The sequence below is a fragment of the Pagrus major genome, chromosome 13, assembly GCF_040436345.1.
Source record: "Pagrus major chromosome 13, Pma_NU_1.0".
Taxonomy (NCBI): Eukaryota; Metazoa; Chordata; class Actinopteri; order Spariformes; family Sparidae; genus Pagrus; species Pagrus major.
The window spans coordinates 6,825,892-6,835,752 of NC_133227.1; positions in this window are offsets into that span (position 1 = coordinate 6,825,892).

Consider the following 9,861-nt stretch of genomic DNA (forward strand, 5'->3'; position numbering starts at 1 on the left):
TGGTGGCGACAAAAGCGTCATGTTCGTGCAAACTGAGGCGATCAAACTGGCAACACAAGCGCACACGTTCATGAACTGTTAGCTTCAGAGATGAAGTGATGTCATTTTAGTTTTAGGAGATGTCAATATATGGAGGACCATTTCTGCCAAACGATGAAAACTTGGATTTGATAAACAAAAAAACAAACAAACAAACAAAAAAATCCCATGATAAGTCATTATAAGATAAAATGTCGACATTATAAAAAAGGGATAATTATTCGATTTAAAAAGAAAGGTCAGAATTATGATATAATAAATCATAGTTATGAAATGAAAAAGTAGAAATATGATATAAAAACGTCATAATTATGAGATGAAGACGTTGCATTAAGAAGATAAAGGTTGACTTTCTATCACAATAATGACTTTCTTTTTCATAAGTCTGCCTTTTTTAATGTCCAAATGATACTTTTTATATAATAATTACCATTTTGTCTCATAATTATGACTTTTTGTCTCATAATTATGACTTTTTATTTAATAATAATGACTTTTTATATAATAATTACCTTTTTGTCTCATAATCATTACTTTTTATCTTATAATTATGACTTTATTATATGATAATCATTACTTTTTATTCAATAATTGACTTTCTATCTCATAATCATGACTTTATTTGGTAATTATGACTTTTTATTTAATAATTATGCCTTTTAATCTCATAATCATGACCTTTTATCTCATAATTTGACTTTTTATTTAATAATTGATTGTCTCATAATTATGACTTTCTATGTCACAGTCATGACTTTTTATCTCATAATGATAACTCTTTATCTTATAACTATGACTTTTTAAATCTCATAATCATGACTTTTTGTCTCATCTCTTCAATGTCCTCCACTGGATGCATATGAACAAAATTAAGAATTCACAAACATTGGTAGCCATCTACAACCCAAAATACTAGTTGTTGTGTTGACTGCAAACAAATGGCTGACAGGTCTCATGGCATTCTTCATTCAGCCAACCATGAGGCAGAGACAGCTCTGTACCTTTTTTGTTCTTTGTTCATCTTTTGTGAGCCAGTGATACCAACACATCTATGCAGAACCTTTACACAAACTACAGCCATAACCTTTAATTTATTTGTATTTTGACAAATGAACACTGGTTAGAAACATCATATCACTGTGAGAAACAAAGTAAAAATTGGCAGGCTAAAAAAAACTGCTAAAAAACACAACTCAAGGCTTACATGGTATTTTAAGGCAATCTGTCTCCACTAAGAGTCCACAGTTCATTGTAATGAATGTGTAAATGTACCCAGAGCTCTGTGTCTGCTGCAGTTTCTACTGACCACCAATAGAGGTGATAATGCTTCCTCTCTGCTCTTTTCACCTTTTTTTTTCAGAGTCTTTATCATCATAACATTAATCACCACTATCAGCTACAGTCATGACCTCTGGTCCAAAACATGACAATGACTCATTTCAGTGTTTCTCTGTGGCTTCTTCATTATTGCTCCTGGCAATAAAGCCTTTGGTCACAATGCTGCTCTTGTTAACAGCTCTGAAAAAGTTGTAATGTTGGACAGTGTTTTTAGTTGCATTGCATTCTTGCTTGCTTTCCTTTTGCTTCCCCCCTGTTCTTAGTTTTCTTCTTCCTTTTCTAAAAGTCCAACAGGACCTCAGCTGCGTTTTATAGGAATACAGAGTGTAACATCTGTGAAAGAATTTGTGTGTTTAAAGTATATTTGCTATCTTTCCATCGTGTGTTTAGTTTCATAATATATTATGTAGATAAACTTTGTCAATAGCTTGAAAATTAATGCAAATAAAGCTTATTTGAATTTGAGTTTTCGCTCGCGCCATCCATTTAAAAAAAAAAATTAAGATGGTGAGTTGATAACACACCGTGCAGGACATCACATGGACAAAAATATTACACAAGTTAATTCCGGTTCTAGTTTGGTATCTGTTTAGTAACACAGTGTGGTTAGCTTTACTACAGTTAGTATAACATTGGTGGTGTTCAGGCACAATGTGAACATTGTACACTGTGTTTAGTTCAGTTCAGTTTAACCAAACACTCCCAAGCAACAAATCCCAAAGATAAAATGTTTCACACCTTTGGGAGAAAACGTATACAATACAATAAAAATGCAATCTGGCACTAGATGTTTACCCAAGGTGATCAGCAATAGAGCTGCAGAATAGCAGGTCTGATTTTGTTAATGAAAAAACAACAACAACTTAGCCTTAATTTAAAAAAAAAAGTGTCATAATTTTGAGACAAAAAGCTCAACTTATGAGATTCAAAGTCATAGTTTCAGATATAAGGTCGAAATTATGAGATAAATCTTTTTATGCCATGATTGGGATTTTTATCTCACAGTTTTGACTTTTTTATCTTGTACTTTAAACTTTTTATATCATAAGCATGACTTATTATCCCATAATACTGACTTTTATCTCATAAATTCAACTTCTTATCTAATTTTTGACCCTCAATTTCAGATTTTTTTTGTCTTATAAGCACATCAACTTTAAGTTTTCATCATGTGTTTCTCCTTTAACTGGCGGACATGGGCTTCATACATATACAGAGCAGTACTACAAACAAAACAATGCTCACTAAAGATGGATGTATAATGGATACGGTACTTAATGACGGATGGATTCTTATATATTACTGTACCTCTAATTGAAACATTGATTTTCAGATTAGGCCTTTTACAGCCTAAAATGTATACACTATGTTTTGAGCACTTTAATATGACCTGACTAAAACAGTAGTAATAGTAATGTTCAGGTTTGATGGACACTGTCAGACAGGCATTGATTTAACATCGTTATTGAGTTTGTAGTTTGCCGTGGTGTTGAACTGGACTGCATTATATTGAGAGATGTTCCTGATATTATGTCCACCCCCCTTTACATACATGAGAGGGGCAGAATATTTTAATATAATGCACACCAGTACAACACCACCACCACCTAAATAATAAACATAAAGTAGAATTATTACTGGTCTGACTGCGTCAATAACACTGTTGTAATGGATAGCAATACAACATAACAATAACCATCAGTAATAAATGGTCAATTTATAGTTAATTAAACTTAAGTTGATAGTTATTGTACTGTTATTAAACAATGAAATGCTTATAAACCATTTATTAAGCAAATGTTTATTAAAAAGTTGCAGCTGATGTTTGTAAAACTTTCACAAACAAAACATTCATTACAAACATATAAATGCTCGTTTCACAAGTAGGACATCATTGAATGCAACAGGGTGTGAGAGAACCATTACCCTATCTTACTTTTAAAGCTCTCAAGAAGAGGAAGAAGCATTGAGTTTTATACTGCTGAAACAATCACTAAGAGTTTTTTTTTTCCTGACGCTTCTGTGAAGACTAGCCACTAGATGGGGCCCTAACCCTGAATTTAACCGCAACAACAGCAACAGCTGGCTGGCTGGTACTTCCACAGAAGGGGCAGTGTTTGCTTCTTAACATTTCGAGGCATGATAATTTGAGAAAGCAGTGACACTACTTATTTGGCGGTGCAAGCTAAACTGTTGTTGATGTGATTTTGTCGTGCTTTTTTGTCCTCGTACTGTCATTCAAGACAATAGAGCCCCTTGCTTCCTGACAGATGAGGCTGAGCATGTGATTAGTGGCAGGATGAGTAATAAATCTCGAGTAATGGAGCCAGTGTTGCTCATCAGGCAGCCGGTTTCTGCAGTGTGGAGCTGTGAGGCTCACACAAGGCGTGACTGACTCGGGCCTGTTCAGTGAGATGGGAAAACACACGACAGAATCTCTCACACTTTAGAGACTCAATTGATAGCAGAGTGTCCAATACCCTTCCTAGGTGCGCATGGTGTGTCCTTGAAGTTGCCAATACTGCTGGGAGAGATAAACCAGAGGGTGGTGATGAAAGTAGAGGGAAACTGCACTGGATTTCGTGCTTGTGCTCTGGTTCTCAGTCCTGTACAGAAACCAAAATGACCAATATTCTTGGGCCACATTTTATTATGTATAACACACAAAAAGGACTAACTGCCAACTCTGATTTAGCCTTGCATTGCTTTCAAGTGACATGTTCTTGGAGGCGCATGTCACGTGTACAGAGGCAAAGTGTGCACACCAAATTTTAAATGAGATTTACTTGAAAAAAAACAAGTGGTTCTCAAGTGTGCAGTGTTGCAGTAGTGGCAATGACCTGTTGGCAGCTGCATTTGTTGACCCCTCCTTTAAATACTGTTGTTGCTGGCATGCTGCGCTGGCACCACGGTAGGAGAAAATGGCACTAAGAAATGGTCTATTCCAACGTTTTACACTGAAGCTTATCCAGCCTCAAGTTCCCACATAATTAACTCACAGTTTCTTAGTCGCAGTCCCGTCAACAGCACAGACCATTAATTAAATCACAAGCCCTGTTGTGTACGATTCAATTACATCATAAGCTAAATGTCTTGGCTCATAATAGAAACAGTTCACAAGTGTGTTGAGCATGGATACATTAATCTTGTGTGCTTATGTGCATTTCTTATGTGCTGTCTAATGGCAGAAAGCATAAGAATAGTACAGAAGACCTGAGTGGCAAGTGAGGATTTTTTATTTTATTTTATTTTTTTTACAGAGTGATCCATCCAAGTCTGATCGAAATTGTTTCCTCTCCTGTGTTTATAACTTGACAACTGGTGGAGAAAAAAAAGGTTTTGCAAGAATCATTTTTCATCAAGTTCCATCTGTGAAAACAAGTAAAAAAAAAAAAAAAAAACTAACAAAAAAAAACAACAGGGAAATGTTTTTTTTGTTTTTTTCATGTGCGAATGTGAAAATAAATTTCCGGAGAGACATTTGTTTTTTCCTGTGTGAAACTAAGTGTAAAAGAATTGTATATTTTCCTGGAGAAAAATGTTTTTTCCTCTCCGTTTCAAAAATGAAAAATAAAAATTTCTCCCAGAACAAAAAATTCATGTGTTTTCACAGATGAATATATATATATATATAATAAGGAACATGGAAAGAATATCCTGGCTGGCAAAACCATTTGTTTTCTCCTGTTCTCAACAAGTTAGAGAGAAAACAATTTAGACTCCGATTCACACTCGAAAATGGATCACAAAAATAAATTCTCACTTGCCATCAGGGCTTCCGTAGAATAGCATTACTTTGGTAAGTACAGTATTTTTAAATACACACATACAAATTGGCAAGATAATTGTACTAACAATTGCTTCTGGATTCACTGATTTTGTTAAAGGATGTTTTTTTTTGTTGTTGGACATTTTGGGAAATACTCTTATTCACTTAGCTCGAGATGATTGACGCCACTCTCAGATATGAGCCTGGAGGCATTCAGCTTAGTTTAGCATGAAGGAAGCAGCAGGAAGAAATGAGAAGGGTGGTGGAAACATCTAACCTGGCTCACTCTGAGGCTCAGAAATAAGTCTAACTGCCCCTTTTAAGCTCCCTCATTGTATCTTGTTTGTCTAATCCGTACAGAAAGTGACACACAAAAACAACATGTTGCGGTTTTTATGCGCTGGAACAGTTTCTCTCTCTGGGTAGTGACTTCCTGGAAGTTGTGAGAAGAAACAGCAACTGGAACACCGCTGCTCCAACAGCTGGTAAATCTTTGGTGACAGATGATCTGTGGTATTCAATGGGAAGTGACATCACCTGGCACCGAAGACGAGCCAATAGGAGAGAGCGAGCACCTTGTTTGTTGCCAGTAGATGTGATTTTATTATACATGATATAATTCAATAGTAGTTCCCCGTGGCTTAAGGGCTCAGCAACGAGATGAAAAACTGAATAGATCATAACTAATAATCATGGTTTTATAGCTGATACATAGAGCTACTGTACATTTGGGGGTGGTCTGATGATGTCAAGGAAAAGTAATGAACGTCTCTGTGTTTGTGCTGCTGAGCTGAGAGCAAATATAAAATCTGCAAGCTGACAGGCTGTAGAAACAACTGGCGGAGCGAGGAAAGTGAAAGTGTGTTGCAGTGATCATTTGGAGAGTTTACAGGCCTTGCAACATTCCTCAGTGCTGGAGAAGGCTGATGTTCACGTCTCGCCCTGCTCCCATCATCCCTTACGTACCTCTTTTTGGGCCGTCTACGGGGGCTTTCCTACGGCGCTGGTCATGTGTGCAGCTGGGGATGGAGGCCGTGCAACGCTAATCCTCCTCCCCAGCTCAGGAAAGTACCCTGCCTCCCTGTGCAGAACGAAAACAACAAAGAGCTGAGTGTGGCTGCAGCCTCCGGGGTTCAGTGCACCCACCAGAACATGTCCAAGAGTCACAGCTTGCTGCTTCCTCCTACCCATCTATCCATGCATGACTCCCCTGCTCTCACGTGCTTTTTCTATTTGACCCTCTATTCAACCCATGAAAGACACGTACGATTGCAGGCGACAATGTAATATTCGTCCGCTTCAAACCAGAGACAGAGGACTTTAGAAGGTCAAAAGGAAGGACTCACTGAACGTGACAAAAGAGCCAAAGAATGTGGTCAAGGTTGGTTTTATGGAGGCAAAATGATTCCTGCTGGTGTGACATCATTCCATGTGACTACGTAATGACGGTGAAAACTATAATCCTGCGAGGAAGCATTCAGGAAATGTAGAAGCAAAATGTAAAATAAATCAGCTGAGAGAAAGAACAAAAGAATAAAGATAGATAGATAGATAGATAGATAGATAGATAGATAGATAGATAGATAGATAGATAGATAGATAGGCCGATGGTGGGGTTGCAGCAAAGGCTTCTTTATCCATATGTTTACACAAAGTGAGTGCTAACTTAATATTGATATCAATGTCCCAAAACCTGTATTACATATCAAATACTCTAGCGCCACCATGAGGTGGCTTTCAGTGTCTACTGGACGGATTCCCACTAACATTTGGTACACACATTGATGCCCTGAATACTAAATAAATATCTTTGTGATCTTTTCATAATGTCAATCAGTCAAATACTTTGAATATCTGCAAAATGAATGACGCTCCCATTAAAGCTGCTGTAAGTCAAATATGTTTTTATTAAAATAATTATCAAACAGCTCTATAATCTGACAGTAATCACTGTTACAGGGTGTTTGTCAGTAACCCACGTCTCTCTTCCTCCTCTTGCTCATGCAGTATTAGAGAAAAGAACATTTCTGGTATCCCTGCCCACTTTATCCAATCAGGACAGAGAACTCCATAGAGAGGCGGTCCTGTCTGCTCGGGAGACGTGCAGAGAGCAGGATCCTCCTGTTTTGATACCTACACCAGCAATGGCAGAACAGGGAAAGCTACCAATTTCAGCAATCCCGGTGATGGCTCATACTATCAAACAGACCAAGCGATGAAAAACGCTTGAAGAAAAGAAAAGAGGCAAAGAGAGCGGCCATTTTTTCCCCAGGATTCATGCAGTGTTGGGGCGACCTAATGCTTCAAAGAGAGCAGTGAACAGAATAGAAGAGTTCTGGATAACATCATATGAACTCTGCCTTTAACACATTTATATATTAATTAAATACACCCTTTATCTTTCAAACTGAAGCTACAATTGTAGTTGTGATCGTCTCATATGATTCATTGTCATAAATGCAACTTAATGGCAGTTAAAGTCCCAAATGCAAGAATCACAGGTACTTAAGGTGCATCTTGGTATTTGACTTAAATACCAGTTTTTCAACTTTATCTAACCACCAACATTCACCACGGAACCTCATCCATGCAGACGAGGAAAAAAGGATCGTCATCACCGAAAGTTTTGCAGATATAATATCAACATTTTTGCCCGATGCGCTGAAGAAAAAAACATAATCTCTGCTGCATCGCGTTTATTCTCTCTCCACTTGGAAATGTGTTGTTTGATCACATTCACACCCCGACCCCTGTTGCTTATTTTGGTGGGCCTGTTCTGAAAAGTCCTCTAATCTGAGACCGAAGGGATCAGTTTACAAGTAAAACAAACAAACAAGCAAACAGACAAACAAAAAAGCCAACACAGATGTGACACAGGAAACACACAAGGGGACATTGCTTTTGCTACCATCACATCATATCCAAGTGATGTGTAGCCTGAATGTGTTTACAGCTACTTTTTGATCTGCCGATTACATTTATCTTCTATATTTTATGCATATTTACTTCTATAACATATATAAGCGAGCATATTTCTTACTTGGGTATTGAGGATTTTTCGCCCAACAATGGAAATTCATTGGACTGATAATGAGATTTAACAAACCTCTGAGGACACTTTCACTTATTTCGTTCCCCTTTGGCTCATTTTTGAATCATCTGACCATGTTGCAATTCTTCTTCTTTTGCAACAAACCCGTGACAATCACTTCCTGTTTGTGACAATACCAGTCAGGTGGTGATTTTACAAAACAAAAAAAACAACAGCAAAAAAACAGTGCAACAGGTGTTATACAACAGAAAAGGTCTCATATGGTAAGAAGAAGCCTACGAGGAAAAATAACATTTTCACATGTTCCTGAAGTGGAACAGCTCTGTGGAGGTGTTAAAGTAACCCACAGCCAAACACATCATGGGGCGGGTTTAATTTGGATTTTAAACACAAACTGTGTAGCTAAGGAGTTACACTCCAAAATAAGATACCCATATTTTAATGATGACACCCACTCTTTCATTTTGACTGATGGAAGGAAAGTTAGAGAACATTATTACTTGGCGTTGAGAATAAATGTCATCTGAAGACATTTTCTTACAATTTTAGGACAGAATTAATCACATTCACTCAAATAGTTCATAATGGATTGAAAGTATCCCCCCCCCCCCCCCCCCCCCCCCCCAAAAAAAAAGACATAAGTAATAACTTAAAACACATGAATATGGATGATGTGTGCTGTCACACATTTTGGCTTTAATGATGCTCTGCCTCATCGTTCAGTCATAACACGGCCATTATGAAGCTGTGAAATATTGCAACCAGGTTTTTCCAGCTTAAAAAAAGAAAAGAATCTGATTGGTGAGATAAGTTTCTTGAGACAAGTGAGAAAACTTAGAAACAAGTGAAACATTATTATAATCATTATTCTAAATGTAAATTAATTACACTCAGTGAAAAAAATACGAAATCGCTTGTTTTAGGGTGGATTTCTCGGGTGTTTGGCGCACAGCTCCCGTGCGTATTGACACATTTGGGGGCTTTTTAACTTTAGTATTTACTAAGTGAGTGTCATGTTTATGAGAGCCAGAGCATATTTGTTTGCAGGGAGGTTGGTTGGCTACTGACAGAGTTGGTCGAGCACCCCCTCCTCTCTCTCTCTCTGTCTCTCTCTCTCTCTCTCTCCCCCCCCTCTCTCTCTTCAGCTGCCGCGATATTTTCCAGCTCTGGAGCCTCAACCGCACAGCTCGATCGATTCGCATTGATTGTCCCTGACGAGCTGCTCCACTTTCTAGCCAATGTCAGCCAGTCTGCGATCGGGAAGGAGAGAAATGAAGGAAAATCTCTGCCGCCCTGGCGGTGTCATTTCCACACACTTGGGTTGGCCGCCTGCCAGCAGACAGGCCGGCCGAAAGAGGTGGAGTGGACTCTGAGGGCTGAGGGAGAGGAGGAGCGAGCGCGGGATGAGACTCACGTCTGTCGCCTTGCATTGTGGATAACCTCCGCTCGCCAGAAATACACGCACGGGGTGGACCGAGTTCATCTCGTTTGGTCTGAGAGGTGCCACATTAAAACACACACGTCGCTCTATTTGTTTTAAAGCTTTTTATTCATGTTTAAATCCCAGTCACAAGACGAGAGATCACCGCTCATCCGGGCAGCGTTTAACTCGCTTCAACAACCCGAGTGAGAAATGAAAAAAAAAATCAAAAGACAGCAAGTT